Source organism: Equus przewalskii, chromosome 3, assembly GCF_037783145.1.
Source record: "Equus przewalskii isolate Varuska chromosome 3, EquPr2, whole genome shotgun sequence".
NCBI classification, from domain to species: Eukaryota; Metazoa; Chordata; class Mammalia; order Perissodactyla; family Equidae; genus Equus; species Equus przewalskii.
In genome coordinates, this window is record NC_091833.1 from 98957585 (window position 1) to 98978388 (window position 20804).

Sequence of the window (20804 nt, forward strand, 5' to 3'; positions counted from 1 at the left end):
GTCTGCACTGTAGACGTAGAACTGAGAGTCCTTGGGGCACACGGATAGCAGGTTCGTGGAGGAGACTGCAAGGGAATAAAGACAGAGGAAGGACAAGCTCTGTGGACTTGGCTCCAGAGCATGCCAACATCTGGAGTTTGAGGAAACTGAGCAGGAGTGCTTGGGGATGTAAGAGGAATTCTCCTGGAACTCAAGAGAAGAAAGGGATTCAAGAAAGAGGGAGTGAACGACGATGTCAAATGCTGTTGGTAGGTCAAGAAAGAGGAGTTCTGGAAACTGATTACTGGATTTAGCATCATTAAGGTCATTGCCGCCTTGAGAAGAGCCATTTGTGGAGTGATGGGGACAAAAGCCTGAGTGGAGTGGGTTCAAGGAGAAGAATGTGAGACGCCGAGTGGGGGACAGACGACAATTAAGGGAAGTTCTGCTGTGAAAGGAAGGAGAGACATGGGGTGCAGGGCAGAAGGAGATGGATGGAAAGAGAGAGTTTTGTTTAAAATACGGAAAAATTCCTGCATGTGTGTATGCTTGTAAGATAGCCCACGGAGGAGGAACATTGATAATGCAGGAAGAGAATTTGTGAAGCCCCGACTTCAAGACTATGCAATGAGGTAATGCAAAATGATTATGTAGATTGGCTAGCAACACAGAAATACAAATGGTATAATGTTCTGTGGCAAAAACAACAACAGAATAGATGAAATGGAATGGACATATAAATGCAAATGAGTAAAATTTTATAAGCATTTGAGCAAAGAGGTGAGAGAAACATGCAGCATGATCACAGTTGCTTTGAAAGTAACAATTATGGGTAATTTTTTCCTCCTTTAATTTGTAATGATTCTGTAATATTGTTTTCTTAATATTATAAAAATATTTTTTAAATGAAATTAATCAACGTTTGTAACCTTGTACTGTACAAACACGGTAGTGGAAAGTAAGACTGTGCAGATGGAATTTATAATGGATTTTTAAGTTGATCTGTTTGATTTGGTCATTCATCCAAAACAGTGAGTGTTTATTGAGCACCTACTACGTGTAAGCACCGGGATAAAGTGGTGAATGAGGCAGCTTGAGGTCCCAGTCCTCAGGACCAGACTCCAGTTATCAGAGCACAGTGGGCAACCCAGTCAGACTTGAAAGATAGAGACTGGGAGAGCCAGATGACATTCATTCTCTGGAAAAAGCATTCCTTATTTCCAACAGCTGTGCTGCTCACACCTGCCCTTTATGTACGTGAAACCTTGATCCAGGCCTGGGTGGTCACCACCTATTACCTTCACAGGGACCTTTGCAATCTCTGGTCTGCCTGCCTTCCCGGCCCCTCCCTACTCTCCAGATCCATATTGCTGCTAAGATTCTACAAGGTTGGCCTGCCTTGGCTATGAGTCTTGTGTTGGCATCACCCACACTCCCAGCTACAATGCAGCCTTGTGTGCACATGGAAAATTCCTTTCCCAAGGCTGTGTCCAGTGCCAAAGTTTGTGTTCTCAACCACAATGCTAAATCACCTCCAGATCCCTGAGCTCTATCATCTCCAGGGGTTGCCAGTATGCCCATCTTACACCAACGACAACAGTCCTTGGAAAACAACATGGGAGCATGAAATAGCACAGTGGTTGTGATGATTTTTAGATACTCCCTAAACTCAATCTTGGGACCACTCAACAGGAGATGGCAGTCTTTGGTACTCAAAGGTACTAGAAACTTCAGAAATAATCACTTGTTCAAGTCTCTTAGGGAAAATAAGAAATAGTGCCAAGACATGAATAAAATGCCATTCATATATGTTGAGAGGCAACATAGTAGGAGAAGGGCAAGGATTTTGATGTTAGATAGACTTGACTTAACTTCTTGACTTAATTGCTGATTTGCTGTGCATGCTAGGGCCAGAAACAAAACCTCTGTGCTCCTCAGTTTTCTCACTTGTAAATGAGAGTAATGCCATTGTCATCAGGAGAAGAGGAATTAAGCATAAAGTACATAACACAGTGGAGGTGCTTAATCAAGGATAATTTTATTATTTCTTCTGTGCTCTTACAGAAGATGTGGTAGTAACAGTGTGAACACATGCTTGTGCATATGTGCGTGAGCATGTGGTCCCAGCTTGAACCCATCTGAGAATCATCCACGTCTGGTAAAGGGTGAACCTCCAGGAGCGAGCTTGCAGGAAGGTGTTCTAGTGGAAGGAGGATGCATGGACAGTTTGGTCAGATGCTCCTAGACGGGGAAAGAGGGAGTCAGCCTTGGACATTGGTCCCTGACCTGCTCCCATCCCTGGTCCCAGAGATGTGAGTTGGAGGAGGGACTGCAGGAAGACACCAAAAAAGTTATTTTTATGAAGTGCTGTGTGGTAGAGAGAAGTGCAGAATGGAGAAGGCATCTCCTACTTCTGAGAGGCTATCAAGGTGCTAGTTCAGGGGGCATTGGGAGTGTGCAACGCCACATTACACATCAAGTCTTCATAGCCTTGCGGTGGCAGAAGGCAGCAGCTTGGGCAGGGCAGCGTTCTCAGGGAGGGAGGTGCCATTCTCAATGGCTTTTGAACATCAAAGAAGAGGGTTGGACAGTTTTTCTTGAGCTCACATGGGATATCCCCAGGGATGCAAAGACATTACCGATGGGACTTTGAGGGGAACAGGAGTCTTGCTTTACCAAGTAGGGATGATCTGTAGCTTATTGCTGTAAATGTGCTCCATGAGCTGGTCCTGGGCCTCTTTGTACTGGATTCATTCCTTGCCTTTCCGCCACTCTGCTCTGTGTTACAGGGGGCTGCCCTTGCAGGCTGTGTTTCAGAGGTCCCTTTTTAAGGACTGAAAGTTTGTGTCTCCCTCAAATTGAGATCCTAATCCCCAATATGATGGTATTTGGAGGTGGGGTCTTTGGGAGGTGATTAGGTCATAACAGTGGAGCCCACATGAATGGAAGTAGTGCCCTTGTAAAAGAGACCCAGAGAGCTCCCTTACCCCTTCCACCATGTGAGGATACAGAGAAAAGAGGACCATCTCTGAACCAGGAAGTGGGCTCTCACCAGACACTGAATCTGCTGGCGCCTTGATCTTGGATTTCCCAGGCTCCAGAACTGTGAGAAATAAATGGTTGCTGTTCAAGCCGCCTGGTCTATGGTATTTTTGTTATAGCAGCCTGAACTGACTAAGAACCCCTGTAGCACTGGGCTTCTGGCCAAGTTCAGCCAATGAGAGGCTCTAGCAGGAGATGGGGGTTTGAGAGGAAGGAAGAAGCCGGTGTCTGGATAGCTCTTCCCGCATTGACTCTGTCTTTTCCCTGGCTCCAGCTCATCAACAAACAATCCCATCACATGTCTGGCTTGTACCAGGTCACCCTGGTCCTTGGCTCTGTGACTTGGCCTCTCCTCTTGCTCTCCAGCCTCAAGACAGCAGTGACCCCTGGCTGACGCTCATCCCCGGATTGCCTCACTGTCTCCCATTTGGCTTTCTGCTCCTCCACCACCAGTATGACCAGTTTCCTGTGTCATAGAAACTGGAAATGGCATCTGCTTTCCTGGTTAGACTCTATGGCTACAGCATCTTCTTTCCCATGGGCCTGAGGAATCTCAGGTTCTCTCTATTTTGATATACAGATAAATATGGAAGAAGAGAATGATATAAATTTTATGAGATGCTAAAAATGACTCCCACTTGAGTTATTCAAGTCTTACTAATCCAGGCATCTCCCTACCTCCAACATCCCCAGGAAATAGCAGGCTTGTTCCAAAAACCCAAAAAGTTGATTCTCTGGTCTCTCTTCCCTCAGCTTGAGTTCATATGGACTCTGACTTGCACCATTCGCATCCCACTGAGGTTAGGGCATCTGATTCCATTTCAAATTTACTTCCTTCTTGTGGGTAGACAGTTACAGTAATGGCTCCCAATGGAACCAGGGCTCCCTCTCCATACTCTGGGACGGTCCCCTCCCACATTGACTCGGAGCTCAGCTATGCAACTTGCTTTTGCTAATGGGACAGCAAATATAACACAAGCAGAGACTGGAAAAATAATTGTGAGTTGAGCCTTTCCTTCTGTCTTGTTGCTTTTGGATCCCAGCCACGATGTGAAGAAGCTGAGGCCAGTCTCTGGAGAGGCACGGCCCAGCTAACGGCCAGCATCAATTGCTAGAAAAGTGAGTAAGGTCATCTCAGGTGACCCAACCACATTTTGAGCTGTCGACTGAATGCAGTCAGATGACCCAGGTGAGATGAGCAGAAGAACCAACCAGCTGAGCTCAGACCGAACTGCTGACCCTCAGAAGCATGAGGAAATAAAATGGTGGTTGTTTTCAGCCACTGAGTTTTGGGGTGGTATGTTATGCAGCAAAGGATAACTCACACAATTCTCTTTCTACATTTTTGCCTTTTTTTTTTTTTTTTTTTTTACCAATGACTAGCACTATCATCCTGTTAACCGCCTCTGGAGGACAGAGCCCTCTGCCCCTCACAGCCACCTCAGCTGACCTTTTACTACAGGGAACCTCATCCTCCACCCAGAAGCATGGGTTCCATCGGCAAAGACGCAATGGCTATCCCTGTACTGCTTCCCTTCAAGAGTTAAGCCCTGACTTCATTGTATCCTAAGTTTCCTTTAAAAATTTTTTTTGGAAAAAAATGTGGTTTTGCTTCCAAATGATGTTCCAAAGCTCTCTGGCTCACCAAGGAGTAATCCCTCAGCTGGAAAACGCAGCAACGCTGCTATTTTAGTATGGCACCAGGCCTCCGGCTTCTTGGTTCTGCCAGGGCTGCTGATGCTTCCTTATGGAAAACTAAATCAACTGCCTAAGATATAGAGACTCATCCCAAAGGGATACTTCAGAAACGAGAGACCCTCTGCCTTCTTTCCATTCTGCCTCTTTCTGCCCAACCCCTCGCTCCTGCAGCCAAAGATGGGTTTTCTTCCTCTGGAGCCATGAACTTCTAACCTGTCTAAGTGGAGGCCCATCTGTTGTCCCTGACCCTTTAGCCTCTCCCCACACTCGTCCTAATTGTTCTCTGATGAAGGCTGAACGTAAGCCTATGTAACACTCCAAAAATGCACGGCTGGCCGACCAAACATTAACAAGAGAGACAGCTATGAGAAAACAATATGCCTGTTTGCTCAACCTCCCTTTCTGCCGGCAGACTAATGCTGGAAACCTTCCCACTCTCCAAGGGAAGAGGTGCTTTGCAAATCCTGCCAAGTGTCAAAATGGATGGTGTTTGAACAGCTTCCTCCGGCTTGTGCTGTTTTTCAGACTGTCCCTTGGTAGAAACTCCCGTGCATTCTGTGCATAAAACATCTCCCCTGGACCCAGTAAAGGGAGTGGTTTGAGGATGGATAGCTTGCTCAAGCATTGCCCTTCCCTGACAGAAGATCAGTGGGCAAAGGTCACCAAGCAGAAGCTCCAGAGGCCGTCTCAGGTCCTGGAGACAACTCGTCACCACAGGGAAAGGCACTGGGGCTGGAGGGAGACCAACAGGTTCGGGGCCCGGGCCAGTGGTCTAAATGTCAGCTGTGACCACCTCTCAGGAAATGCATTCGGGATCCAAGATTCCTAGGCCTCCCCAAAGTGGGTCAAAGAATGCTCATGCTGGCAGTAATGGACCTGGCACCACTTGCCTCTCTCCCTCCACCCAAAGTTCCGGGAGCATTCCCTTCGGGTCTCGTGTCTTCAGGGAAGCCTTCCTTGTCCCACTACCAGCCAGCTCATCCCTGGAATCTGTTCATCTCTGTCTCCCTCTTTTGCGGCCCCTGCTATGTCCTGGACATTCTCCCACAGAGGAAGTCTACGCTTGATTACACTTACTGGTTTGCAGGTTCATCTCCTTTGAGTGGACTGTGCCTCCTACAGAGAGGGGACATATTGTATTTACTCCATATCCCTGGCTACCCACTCAATGCATGTCCTTGGTAGGTACTCAGTAATGTTTCCCGAGTAGATGAATGATCCACCACATTTTCCATTTAACTCAGAGAAGACAGCGTGCCCAAGGTCACCCAGCAGGTGAGAGCCCGAGCCTGGATTCGGATCCAGGTTTGTCCAAATCTAAAACCTGAGCCATTCCAATACTCCACCTGGCCTCCCCAGTTAGTGACCCCTGCCTACCACACACACATGCACATGCGCACACACGCCTGTACGTACACTTACAAATCACAGGAGAGCATGGGTCGAATTAGAGAATATCAGAGGTGGAAAAGATCTAAGACACCACAGAAACCAATTCAGTCATTTAACAAATTAGGAAACTGAGGCCAATGGGATTAATCATTTGTGTGAGTCAACGTGCTTTGGACCTACTTTAAAATTTGGTCTAGGGCTCTTCCTGTTGACAATCCTATTCAATTTGATTTAACCCATAGCCCCGTGGAAGATACACATCTGAGTGAGAGGCAGTTCCTGCCTTCAGAGAGATTGCAGTGTAGTTGGGAGAGAAACACAAACACAGCTATAAATCCAGGGCAGGATGGGAGGGATCCAAAGTGGTTCAGGCCCTCAGAGGAGACAGAGATCGCATTCCACTTAGAAGAGCCAGGAAAGGCTTCACACAGGAGATGACACTGAGATGAGCCTTAGAAAAGGGCTCTATGAGGAAAGTTCAGGCGGAGGGCACAGCACAAGCAATGGTGGGGAGGTGGGGAAGAGCGTCCTGAGTACCAGAGGAATGGAACATGGAAGTCTGCCCAAGGCAAGCGCTTTACCTGAAGGGGCAGGACTGGAGGTGAGGCTGCCGGGGTGGGTGGGGGGGGTGGGGGGTGGTACTGGGGCGTGCTTCAGGGTGATGAGAGTGGGTAGGACACCGACACGTCTCCACCTGGTATCTCAGAGGAGAGATGCTGCTGACAAGCCCCTTTGGGGAAGTGAGCAAAAGGGACGGAGACCTGGGGTTACAGAGCAGTAAGAGAAAAAGAAAAGCTAAGAGATTTGGATGGATGTGAACAGAGTTCTTTAGGCTGCAAGAGAGGGCAAGGGGGATCCCATTTTAAGGCACTAATATGCTTTCTCGTCTGTTTCCCACTCTCCAGGATTCACCCTGGATGTCCACCTGCCTGTAGGAGGAGGGATGACTGTGTGCCCTGAGGAGGGGCAGGAGAAAGGGGGGAGGGGAAGCTGTGTGTGCTGATTCATATTAGGTACGGAAGGGATTCTGTGAGAAGGACCCAGGCAACGGCAGCTTCAGTCATTCAAAATAGGATTATACAGAAAGTTCCAGCCTTAGGAGCCAGAGCATTGTCTTGAGAAGGGATTTTCCAAATTCTTCTTCCTCCTCCCACAGTGCATCAAGACCAAGCCTAAAGCTTGGAGTTCTTCCATAAACAGAGGAAGACACCAAAGCCAGTCATTTAGGGGTCACGCGGGTCAGAAAGGAGGAAATGAGAAGCGCAGGACAAGCCCACCCTCTTTCTGTACCTGAGAATCTTAAAAAAAGAGGAGGAAGTGGACACATCGAGAATAGCCAGGCAATCAGCAGAACTGCCCTTTGGTCCCCATCTCCGGGCCTGCAGAGGGAGGGTGTTAGACAAGTGAATGTCACCCTTGGGACGCTGGGAGGAAGTCACATCACCAGCCACCCTGTTAGAACCCAGGGCACAGCCACAGAAAAGAAACTCCGAGGGGTCAGCCTGGGGGAGGCCTGGAGGTCAGCTTCCCTGGGCACCCTCCGTCCCATGGGGTGCAGGTGAAGAGTTGGGAGCCAGTGGGCTCGCCAAGGGGCCTGCTATTTTGAGACAAGCTGCCCTTCCAGCTTACAGACTGGAGAGCCAACGGGAACGGCTTTAGGGCTGCGGGCCTGCTGAGGCCGAGACACCAAACCGTCACCAGGAGCATTGTCTGGGCTGGAAGAATGGGCCACACTTTCATTATTGGAGGCTGGGAGGTCAAGTACGACCCAGGCAACAAAAGCGCATCTCCCCAAGACCAGTGGACAGCACACATCACTGCCCCAGGGCCGTGAGGGGAGAAAGTCCCGCTCGCTCCACACCACTGGGCCTCTAGGGTGGGGACAGAGGAAGCGGAGTCCCTCAGAGACAGTGTTTTTTCCTGAAGCATGAACATTATCTGAAGGGTTTTAAATACCACACAAAGTTAAACTGGGTTGGACGTTTAGTCTATCCTCCCCATCCCACTAACTAGTGGGTGGGGCTCAGAGCAGAAAGACCGGATTAGTTCTAAGCAAAATGATGATACTCTATTTTCCCTCCACATCCGATATGCGATGTGAGTTATATTTGTGCAACTGGCTACTCTGAGTTCCTGGGACATCAGAGCCAGCTGTAAGCTAGACTCCTACAGCCTCGAGAGGGACCCCAGCGGGCCTGTGAGGAAGGGTTCCCAGCTGCCCTTACAGGGTGGGTTCCATGTGGGAGCCTTCCTGGCGGAGCTGCGGGACTCACGTCCTGCAGAGTGGCCTTGTGCAGAGGGGCCTGAGCAAGAGGTGGGGTCTCTCTCTGCTCCACGGGTGGGAGCCAGGAGTCGGGCTGGCCAGGGGTGCAGAGAGGAGGGAGTTCTGCCGTAGTGGGAGCTAAGAAGAAGAAGAAAAAGGAAGGCATGTAAGATGTCAGAAAGGGACTTAGGAAGATGAGAGGTGCAGGCTTGATGTCCAGGAGAGGACCCCAGCCTGGGCCAGGGTCTTTGTCCAGAGTGTGGAAAACAGCGCACAGTGGTGAAGGGAAGCAGAATGCCCAGTGGGGATAGGCTGAAAACTTGTGGGGGAAAAATTTGTGGATAGAAGAGGGCAAAGAGAAAGAAAGGGGGAGATGGAGGGGAAAGTGAACAATAATGACGCCATGTATTTATTGCTAATGACTCCCGCAGCGCTCGCCCTGCGCAGACATTCAGGCGTGTGGCTGGGGGAGTTTGTTTGCAAGGGTGTGAGGCCAAGAGGAACGCCCCCCGGGCCTCACGGGGCAACAGCGAACGCAGCAGGCCTGCTGGGATGGTTGGGAGGGGACACTCACCGCGGCAGGGCTTCCCCAGCCTGTCCCCTGGGCCCCACCGTCCCCGGGGCAGCAGCAGGGCCCCTCGGCAGCCGGCGTTCCGCGGGGCGCTGCTGCCCCCTCCCGGGAGAGGCTCGCAGCCCTTCTTGTTTCCGCGCCGCTGTGCCGGCCCCCTCGCCCTCCCGGCTGAGGCGCGGGCTGCCAGCCAGCTGTAGGGCCACCCCCTCAGGTGTCTGACCCTGCCCCTCCCACCCAGCCCCTCTTCTGCACCTGCCTTTCAAATCGCTTCAGTCCATCCTCTCTCTCCGAGCCGCATCCCCGTGTCTTCTCGGGTAGTTCCACTCTCTCGTCCCCCACACTGTGGAGCTTGGTGATTAAGGGTGCCACCGTGGGCTCAGACGGCGGGTTAGGGCCCCCCCTCTGCCAGATTCTGGCCGGGTTTCTAAGCTCCCTGGGTCTCAGGCTCACTGGCGGAATAGGGTTGCAGTAAAGATGCTTGTCAAGCCGCGGCTCCATGCGTGGCACAGGATGAGCACTCAGGAAACGGGGTCATTATTGTTCACCGTCCTCTCCAACTCCCTCCCTCTTTCTGCCCTTTTCTGTCCATAGAAGCTCAGACTGGGATTTTCCCCACAATTTTTCAGCCTATCCCCACTAGGCATTCGGCTTCCCTACACCACTGTGGATCATTTTCTACGCTCTGGACACGTGGCAGAAACTGAGGCTCAGCTTTGGGGCTTCTCATGGGCGTCAAGCCCGCACCTCTCATCTTCCTAAGTCCCCTTCTAGCATCTTACTTGCCTTGCGTTTTCTTCTCCTTGTTAGCTCCCACTGCTGCAGAACTCCCTTCTCTCCGTCACACAGACCTTCTCTCCTGATCCTTAATTCTCCTTTACTTCCGTACTGACCTCTCTGTCTTCCTGCCCCATCAGCCCCCTGAGCCTGCTCTGGCCACGTCCCCAGTGACCTCTTTGCCCTTCAACCCAATACCCGCTTCTCGGACCTTATTTGATGGCTCTGCAGCATCCATGCTACTGACGGTTCTTTCTGTAAATCCTCTCTTGAATTTTCTGGGACACTCCCTGTGCTTTCCCTGTGACCTTGAACCCAGTCCTCATCAGTTTCCTCGCTGGCTCCCTTTTGTCCACCAGCACCAGCCACAGGACTCCCTCCTAGCCTTCTCTTTTCATTCTACACACCCACCTGAGGGGTGTGATTCCAGGCCCCGACACACACACACACACACCTGGGGCTCCAGCTGCTCACCAGTCTGTCTCCAGCTCAGATCCTCGCCTCCATACCCATCCATGCAGGCGAACACTGGTCATCTCCATGTGGATGGCAAGAGATGCCACCAACTCTACAGGTCCCAAACTGTATTTCTCCCCCAAATGGTTCAAATTGGCTCCAAATCTGGGAGATATTTTTAACTACTTTCTCTCTCTTACTCATCCCTCTTACCATCCAACCCAACTCCACATTCTTTTTTTTTTTTTTTTTTTGAGGAAGATTAGCCCTGAGCTAACATCTGCCACCAATCCTCCTCTTTTTGCTCAGGAAGATTGGCCCTGAGCTAACATCTGTGCCCATCTTCCTCCACTTTATATGTGGGATGCCTGCCACAGCCTGGCTTGATAAGCGGTGTGTAGGTCTGCCCCCGGGATCCAAACTGGCAAACTCCGGGCCACCAAAGCAGAGCATGTGAATTTAACCGCTGTGCCATTGGGCCGGCCCGAGCTCCACATTCTATTGATTCCATCTTATTCTACCTTATTGCCTAGAATCCGCCTTTCACTGCTGTGGACTCAACAACAATTTCGTGGGTGCTTGTTATGTGCCAGGTACAGCTCTGACCATTCTGCACGCACGGCCTCATTGACTTCTCGTACTAATCTCGTGGAGATGGGAAGGAACCAAGGCATGGAGAAGTCATTTGCTCAGGGTCATATAGATAATAAGTGGCAAAGCCCAGATGGGGCCCAGGTCTTGCAGACAGCAAAGCCCTTGTTTTTTAGCACGGTTATGCAGATTACATCAGCATCTTATCATTCCTTGCATAGATCGTCCCATCTCTTTCTTACTAGTTTTCCTGACTTCAGTCTTCCCATCCCTTCAGTGTAGCTGTCAACAAGGTGACTTCCACTCTGTTGTTTCCTAAAACTAAACCTCAATCCTGAGACTCTCCTCAAAGCCCTTCAGTGGGCTCTGCTGCTCTTAAGCTAAAATCCACACTCTGGAATTTCTTCCTACCCTTGTACCCAACTTATTTCCTACTTATCTTTCATAATCTGCAGAGAATTGTCTCTGGATCCCCAAGATGGATCAGGTGATTTATCAGTTAGCACTAGATTCAGCTACATGGCACAGAAACTCCAATTAACAGTGGCTTAAATAAGATAGTTAATGCCTCCCTCTTAAAGAGTTTGTAGCAGGCAATTCAGGATTGGTATGGTGGCTACACTTTATCACCAATGACCCAGGATCCTTTTGTCTTTCTGCTCCACCATTCCTAACATGGGTTCCGTCTTTAATGTCTCCTCTTGGCTGCAAGATGACTGCTGCAGCTCTAGCTATCACAACGACATTCCTAGGAGCAGGAAGAAGGAAGGGTCAGGGGCCAAAGTGTGTGCCTCCCAGCTGGTTTGGCTGTTTTAATAAGCTTTCCCAGAAGTTCCAACTTCTGCTTATATATCTTTGGTCTCTCAAAGAGAGAAATTTCCCAAAAGAGAAGTTGGAGAAAATTTTTGAGTGGGGTACATTGGAAACCCCAATGGATATGGGATAGACAACTAGATGTCTCTGCCCAATTTCCTTCCTTTACATCCCCTTGGCACTCCTGCTTACATCTGCCATTGCTCTTTCCTGACATGTCAATGTAAATACCTGCCTATCGATTTCTCTCTCATACCAGTCTGAAGACAGTGCACAGGACAGCACCTTGCACACAGTAGGTGCTCAGTATAGCTTTGCCGCTGAAGGTCCTCTGCATTTAAAGAGGTCACAGAACTCTGGATCGCAGACCTGGTCCTGAATCTCATCATTGTGCCACGGTCACGTAAGAGAATGTCCTCGTTCTTAGGAGATATATGCTGTAGTGGCTGAGGATGGAGGTCGTGATGTCTGTAACTTACTCTTAAAGGTTCAGCAATAATAAGATGTATTATATTTAGATATAAATTCTTTATATGTATATATAGGATATTGATTAATAGGTAGGTAGATAGATGATAGAGAAAGCAAATATGGCAAAATTTTAACAATTGGTGAATCTTAGTGGAGATTTATGGAAGTTCATTATTCTATTCTTGCAACTTTTCTGGAGAATTCTTTTTACAAAAATGAGAAGTTAAAAGGGTCACAAAGACTGCACTTTCGGGCCTCATTTCTATATTTTGTTACTAGAGAAGTTTCTCTGAACTTGTAGAGAACCACCCAGTGTTATCTTGCAAAGAAAAAAAGAGGATTACAGACTCCATAAATTGAGACTTAAAAAGAGGGCCTTGTAAATTGGCTATTCTGTTCTCTCTGGGAGGTGGCAGGTCTTTCCCAAGGCACGGCTGCCCTCGTCTTCTTCAGCCATAATAACAGTTTAGCTTCTTACATACGCCCACAATCCCTTCTCCACAATCCCCGTTCCCTCAGCTTGGAATGTTCATCCTTCCCCCTGTCGCCTAATTCTTCCTGTTCATCCTTCAGATCAAGGGCCGCTTCCTCAGGGAAGCCCTCTCTGACTCTCCTGATTGGACAACATAACATCGAGTATTTCTCTTCATTGCCTCAGCACGGCTGCTCTTCCACATTGGTTTACATGATTGATGCTGTCTCCACCACTGCAGTGACCATGAGTGACAGCTCACCCTTATGCAGGGCTTCCTAGGTACCAGGCTCCATTCTCCATACATGAGGTTAACACCCAAGGCAAGTCCCAAGTCCACATGTCCGGGTGGTCACATCTCTCCTGACCTGGGCATCATACCGTAAGTCAGTGCTGTCCACTTGGATGCCATACAGGCATCTAAAGCTCAGCACATTCAACCTGAGCTCCTCATCTTTCCTCAGGGGACTTTTCCTCCTCCTCCTCCTCTTCTGCTTCCTGTTGCAAGAAATGGCAGCACCATCCACCCACTGCCCCCACCCCACCCTGGGCACATCTTAAACCCTCCCCTTCCCTCTGCCATCAAAGCCACTCTCTCACCAAGTTCTGTTCCTTCCACCTCTAAAGTGTCTCAGTCCATCCACTTCTCTCCTTCTCCACTCCTATTCCTCTCATTCAGGCTGCCATTGATGATCTCTGCAGTTGAAGTCCATCAGGTCTTCCTGCCTCTGTTTTACCCCACACCTTAAATGCATTCTCCACACTGCAGCCAGAGTTACCTTCTTAATCGGCACGTTCTCCAGGCTGCTCCCCTGCTGAGAACCGGCCCAGCACCTTGGTGGGCTAAACTAACTTGGAAACCCCCACAGTATAAGGCCCTAGAAATTTAAATACATAGCCAAGTTTGGAAGAAACAAAGATAAATGCTCTCACGTCAAAAACAAAGAAAACACTGAAAACGAGAGTGGTTAGCACATGAGTGGATGCCGTGGCAGTCCTGGGAGTGGTCATCAGACCTTGAATGGGCTGTAATGGTGGGGGGTTGGACTTTATCAAGGGATGGAACAAAGTAACTTGGCCTCCATATTTGGCCAATATCTGCTCTTCAGCTCCAGCTATACCCTTTGGAAATGCAAATATTCAAATGCCTGCTTCAACAGCATCCTGGTATCCTTGAACGTGTGCGTCATCAATAATCATGTGATTATATCCTCCAATTTATTCACTGATTTCTGCAGTTTTTCCATGTACATCCTTTCTCTTTCCCAAGGTCCAATCCTGGATACCATATTGCATTGGACTTATTCCACTTTTAGCTACGTATTCTTTAATCACCTCTTCATATGCTGATTTTGCAATATCACTTTCTACAGACAGAATAGAAAGATAATACAGTTTCACTCTAACATAGTTATTCAAACTTCTTTTCTATTATTGACAACTTAATTTCTTTCTTTTAGCTTTGTTTTTCGGTAATGGCACATAAATGTTTAGAATTGTTGTCAACTTTGGGAATACCTCTGTGAAATTTCTTTCACATATGAACTGTAAATTCATAGTGTGTTTATAATTGTATGCACCACATACTCAAATATATTCTTGATGGAAAAAGATTTCTGTTTGGACCAGGCATTGAATAAGAAGCACCCTCCCCTGGTGGTTTGACGTTTCTGATATTAGAGGAATTTTCCACAGACCAGAAAGTTATGGATGGCTCTATACATCTTAAACTTTGTTTCTCTCCCATCCACATATTTTTGGTGCTGGACATTGCAGAATTTTTTGCATCTCCATCCGACCTCTGACGCTGTGTGCCAGGCAAGGCAGCATGTGGATGGTAGGAGTATTTCTGGAAGCCATTCCAAAATTTGTACTCCAGTAATGACTAACTATACATAGAAATGACTAAAACCCACCTAATACATCCCGTGAAACCCAAAGTAAGCGTAGGCCAACTCATCTTCCTCCTCAGCAAATCCCCACAAGGCCCACGGTCATTCCAATGCCACCAAGATGAGGAGAAGTTGGAAAAAATTATAGTTAATTAATAAAAACTGTTATTTTTCTGGATTTTATAATGTTTGTTTTGTCAGCCTTCTAAAATTTGTTGAGATTTTTTTCATTGTCAATATTTACTTTCATTCTTAATTTTGTGTTCATAGTTCGTATTGTCTTTCCTAATGATGGTCCAAAATTGCATAAGCTTTGCAATTTCCCAAGAAAACGGGACCCGCCTTTGACTGAGAGACTTGGCCTCTCACAGACATCAGTGCAAAGCTACTGAAAGATGACCTTCAGGAAGAAGAAAGTTGAACTCAGAAGTAAGAGGTGGGATTCAAGAGGCAATGAAACAAATAAATAAATGTCAATTAGATAATAGTGATAATGATAATAAGCCATTCCTCATTGCCCTGGGATACTACGTAAACACTGCAATGTGTCTGAAGAGGTCCTCTGTGGTCTAGTCTCTGTTGACCTCCAGCTTTATCAAGCACCACTCCGACACCACCTACGACTCTGTACATCTGCACTGAGGCCTCCAGGCATTCTCACATTCTGTTCCTTCTCTCTGGAACACTCTTCCCTCCTTTCTTAAGGACAGGGCACCCGACTCTATCTGCCTAGATGAGGGGCCCCTCCTGCCTGCTCTGAGGTGGCCCGTGCTGTCACCCTCCCTTGTTACCTCTTTACTGATCTACCTCCCCTGCTAGACTGTGGTGTCGTGAGGCACCGACAGAGCCTGGTTCCTTCCCGGCTGGACCCCAGCACCCAGTGCAGAGCCTGAAGCAGGTAGGCAATCTGTAAATATTTGCTAAATAAATGGATAAACAGCAAACTGAGAGTTGAACTGAAACCTTTTGCTTTTCAGCCTTTGTTTCACCGAGTACTAAGAGGTATTAGTCACGTCTCTGCCTTAGTAAACACAGTCGAGTGAAGCCAGTCCAGTCTCTTTCTGATGACTGTGCCCTTCCTTATGTCATCTTCGGATACAGCAGACGCTGTAGACCTGGTTGATGCCTCTCCCCAACAGGACTGAGCTCCAGGTGCCCAGAGCCACTTCCCCTCTCCCTCATGCGCCCCCTGGGCTCACCTCCCAACTAAACTACTTGCACCCAGTCCTCGTCTCAGGGTCTATGACACAGGACCGTTGTTCCAACGCCACCCGTCACAGCCGAGCCGTGTAGCTGTAGCAGGTGCAGGGGGCTGGGCAGGATTTTGTTTGACTCCAGGATATAGTTCTGGAAGACAGTGAAATTCCTGAAATGTGTAAATTTTGATAGAATAAATCTTTCTCCTAAAAGCTTCAGGAGGCTTGAAACTTCAAAATGAAAGAGGAGAGTCTTAAAAGTGGGACAGTTTAGAGACCCATTCAGAGGGAGAGGAGCGTTGAGAAACAGAGGCTCAGTCAACAGACGTTTCAGTGGAGTGGCTCACGTGTGAAGGTTCTTCTCCGGTCAGCGCGCCGGCCGTCCCCCTTCATGGAACACGGCAACTGAGCAGGGGAGACTGTCCGACTCAGGCCGGAACTCGCATCTTAGGAAACCTGCTCCTGCTGCCTACATAAATCCTTGGTATTTGAAAAGAACAGGACCATTCCGGGCTCTCTCCATCCTCTGACTCTTCGAGAAGAGGCAGGGCTACTGGAGAGATGCCTCCAGGAAGGGAGGCTGGAGTGGTTTTCTCGTTGCCTGGTTTGCATCTTGCTTGCCTAGGAGGGGAAAGGCGACTGCCCATCCCCTCCCAAGGCCCTTCTCAATACCCTAGACGTGGGGTCAACTGGCCGAGAGCAAACTGTCCCCGTGGGGGTTGAGCTGGCAGGCTCCCTGTTTGTAAATATCTCTGCGTTTCACAGGAGGCTTCCCACTCCAAACCACGGCAATGAGAGAGGAGTCTCGAAAGCTGAAGAGTTTATAGACAGATACAGAGAGACTGGAAGGGAGACGCCATCTCTGGACTCGGTTGTCTGGAGAGAGGGAGGCCGACTCATGGGGAGGTTTCCAGAGAGGGCCGAAGTGCGCAGATGGTAAAGCCATCAAGGGGTGCCAGGGCCTGAGATCCGCACAATGGGTGCCCTTGTGTGCCGTTCGAGGACCTTCATGTTTGTGTGTTTGTGATCTCTGTCCCCCCTGCAACCCCAAGCTGGGGTCTGCTAAGAAAAATAACCTGGCTCGCAAAAAGGCATTCTTCCAGCTCCACTTGAAAGTTTGAAAAACGCTTGGATAGGAAAATAAGCTCAGGGAGCCAAGGCTTTCTGCGCTTGGCGATGCCCTAGACCCAAAATACACATAAGAACACTTTGCTTTGAAAGGCCTGCAGTATTCCTATCTGAGTCATCTGAAAACAAATAAAAAGAGACCTAAACAAACAAACCTAATTGTGCACGGAAACACGGCCAGGTTTCCAGCCTGGCTTCCCCTCTGTTTTCATTAGTCAGAAGCCAATACATGCAGCTTTCATGGTATCCAGAACAAGCGAAATATTAAAAACAAATTGCCAAGGTTTCTCCTCCTTCCCGCCTTCCTTCATGGTGCGCTGCACAGGCCAAGCTCCTGACTTCTCTCTGCCTTGGTTTCAAACCTCTTTCCTTCAGTCTTGATGGACAGCCGCCTGCTTGCCAGACTGCCCAGAGTCAGCCAGCTACTCGTTGACAGTGTCATTCGTGAACATCAGCGATTACTGGGCCCTCAGATGAAATTTAAAAAGACATGTCTAGGGTCTTGAGATGTTATAGTTTTTACCAATTGTCAATGCAACTGGTTTGAAAGTCAGGCCTGGCAACCCAAATTCAGTTAGTCTAGACCTGTCCATTGCTCTTTGCCAGCACCCTACCAGCTGCTTCTCTTTTTCGCTCGTATTTATTTCCCCATTAAGTAGGCATTCCATTGTAATAAACGTGTCTTGATTTTGCCCAATCATTTTCCTGTCTGTTAATACTGTCTAATTTTTCTTCGGAGAATCAATCTTCCTCCCAAATTTTAGTCCCTGCAGTTTGGTTGGAGTTTGCCTCACCCACCATGCTTCAGGAGTGTGTGATCAAGGCCTGGCCAGTTAGAGACATCAAAATTGGTGCAGGGATGGACACAAAATCCAGTTTAGGCCATTGAGACACAAGCCTGAGACTTTTGCAAAGACTCTTGGGAAAAAAGCACACTTATTTCTCCAAGGTGGTTAAGCTGGCAGAATTAAGTCTGAAGTTGCTGGTGGTCACAATGACACCATATGGGGAGAGCTTGTCTGACAAGAAGAAGAGCAGAGCTGAGTGACAGAGAGGGATAAGAACTTACACAACATCATCTGAGCACCTGGATCCAGCCATGACTGAAGATTACTCTACCCTGGACTTTTCTGTTATATGAACAACTAAAACCCCCATTTTGTTTAAGCCATTTTTAGTTGGGTTGTTATATCTTGAAACTGAAAGAGTCCTAAAACACACAGGTGTACACACGCACCTCCCAAAAGGCCATGTGAAATTAAATTTTTGTGTCTTCCAAGTGGACTATTACTCATTTTTTTTGTTTCTGGGCATGATCTTCTCAAGAAGAAGTTTTTATGGGTGAATTTCAGTTTCCGTTAAATGTCACAGGGAAGGCCAGAAGACAATCTACTTTAGCCTTGAATCCTGAGAGAAGTTGCCTCTGGCCCTCGTGGCATGGTAAGAGATTAATGATTTCTCTCACCTAACCCATTTGACACAAAGAGCAAAATAATGTAGTAATTACTGAGGGGTTTCTTTGCACTCTGGCTGGTTCTGGTGACCAGTTCCAGGCATGCTGTTCTGTGAGGCCAGGGGGACATCTAAGTGCCAAGATTAGTCGTGATCCAAACCATGTGAAAACCAACAACAAACCCTTGCTAAACACAAACCGCGGTGACCAACGACACATGGACACTATTTGGGGAACAATTGAAACTCCAGGGCCGATTTTTTTCCCCTGTTCTCTATGTCATGAAGAGGTGGAGCCTTGGCCTCTTGTACCCTCCTGATAACTAACTAGTAAAGGAACTCCTGTTAACTCCTTTGCTCCAATTCTCTAGTTCAGAGTGACTATCGGGGCAGGGTGGGGCATGGCATGCAGAAATGGAACAGGAGCCTGAGGAATTGGGCTGAGTGATCAGAATGGTGAACACATTTTTAAATCATTAGTTTGGAAATTAATAGCTATCCTTCTCAAGGGAGTTCCATCAGAGCTTGGTCCAAATGTCACCTCCTCCTGGAAGCCTTCCTTCATGCTTCTATTAGAAAATATCACTCCTTCTTGTTGTTCTTGCACAAAATTCAAAATGCTTGATATTAGAAGGAGTTGTAAGAAGATGGAGAAAAATATTATGCACAAAAGTCTTCATAGGGAGACCAAAGGAATAAATAATTCGATAAGTCCTTTGGGATGAGGTAAGAAAGAAATAAGATCTCAAGGTGCGTGGAGGAGTAGCCCAAGACATTTCCTACCCTGACTTCTAAGCTGGGTGGGTCTAGTTTTGCAAAGAGAAGAAGAAGAAATATTTTGATGCGGTGGGGGCGGACCGGGAGCGGGTGAGAGAGCAGTGTGCTGCTTTGCATGACAAAGAAGAGAGGCATTTCTGCAAGAGAATCTGGAAAAGGAGGAAGGGAGCTAGTGAGGCTAGGGGTGGCTTCAAGGAAGTTGGAGGGCAGATTGGGGGGGAATTAGAACGTTCCTAGAGGTGAGCAAAGGAGGAGGAACTTTGAAGAACAGAAGTATCCAGACAGGTTTTTTAAGCTGGGGACTGTGGTGGGTACCATGTGCCCCTTTTTCTGTCTCCTCTGAGAAGCTTCCAGTAAAATTTCCATTGCTCACAAACACATTTGTGTGATGTGGAACTCTGAAGGGAAAGGATTTCTGTGTGCAGGCGGACACAGGCAAAAGCAGGGGAAACGCACGCAGACACAAACCCCAAGTTCAAGTGGCTTCTGGGTTCCATTTACCTGCACGCCTCTCCCAGTGGATGATAAATTCCTGGGCGGAAGGGGCCATTTCCACTGGTTTTAAAATCTTCACTTAGATGAATTAATGACCAAACCTGCAGGAAAACATCTGCAAGAAAAATTACGTCCTGAGAGTCAGAGAAACCTTTGTCAGTGACTCAATTCCTGGGCTTAACATATATTGTGACCATTATTATCATTATCAGTGGGCTCGTGAATACTAAGGAAAAGATCAGGCAGGTCCTAGCTGCTAAAGCTGGAGTGCCAATGTGGCTTTTAGTTTCTTTTTGAATTGTATGTGTTTATAGTAAACTGAGCTGTGTCCTTTGGTAATCTGCTCCCGCACTGACTCTGGACTGGCCTTGACTAACTTTGGCCAGTGGGACATTGGCAACCAGTCCCAAGAAAAGTACATTGTGGCTTAGTCCCTTGAAGCTCCTCAGAACCGCGTGACCGCCCCCCTGTGAACCAGCCTGGGCTAGGCTGCTGGATGATGGGAGGGGAGACACAGACAACTGCCAAGCAGCCGCCGTCACCCTAGTAGACATCAAGCCAACTGCTAGACATCAGGGGAAGGCCATCCTAGCCCTCTAGAGGCAGTCCAGACCAGAAGAATTGCCCTGCCATCCCAGAGAATTGCAAGAAAGATTGAATTTTTGTGCTTTCAGCCACTAAGTTTTGGGGTGGTTTATTACCTAGTAGAAACTGACTAATACACCGTCATCCTATTTTATTGATTAGGAAACCAAGGCTCAGAGAAGTGGAGAAAATTGCCCAAAGTCGAACTTCTAGTTAAATGGTGGAGCTGGGGTTTGAGCCCGGGTCTGTCTGATGCCAGCCTCTAGTCCTTATCCACATGGTCCTATGGCCTCCCTCCATCCAAAGGAGCTGAGCTTCAAGCCCAAGGCGAGAGCCGACCCATGGTGCTGGGGCCCCATGGTTAGAACAGGCTGGTGGCAGTGCCGACTTGAGGTGGAAGTGCGGGGTGTTTACCTAAAATCCCCGACCCCCAGGGTCTTTCAAACTTGTCTGCACATGAGAATCATCGGGGAGTTGAAAAAAAATCCTGATGCCCAGGCCACACTCCAGACCAAATAAGTCAGAATCTCTGAGGGTTAGAGTCAGTATTTTTTAAAACTCCCCCCCTCAATTCCAATGCACAGCCAGCCTTAAGAATTGGTGTTTTCAACTCCCCTAATCAGGGAGGGTGGAGGTTGGAGAAACTGGAGCGATTGAACCCAGGGATGTCTCCAAGGAAGTGAGGGAGGGGTCTCCTGAGGAAGCAGGATCAGGACAACAGCACTGTTGATTCAACAAATGTACAATACGCGCCAGG

At 48.2% G+C, this 20804-nt stretch overlaps 1 long non-coding RNA gene across 1 annotated transcript; it reads right to left on the minus strand.

The window, feature by feature from the left end:
• Positions 1 to 1997: 1997 nt before the first annotated feature.
• LOC139082337 (uncharacterized) lies at positions 1998 to 9341 on the minus strand. The gene is made up of 3 exons (XR_011538237.1): positions 9202 to 9341; positions 2967 to 3082; positions 1998 to 2220 (listed from the first exon to the last, which is right to left on the minus strand). It is a non-coding gene; the product is annotated as an uncharacterized lncRNA (long non-coding RNA).
• Between the last annotated feature and the right edge of the window lie 11463 nt (positions 9342 to 20804).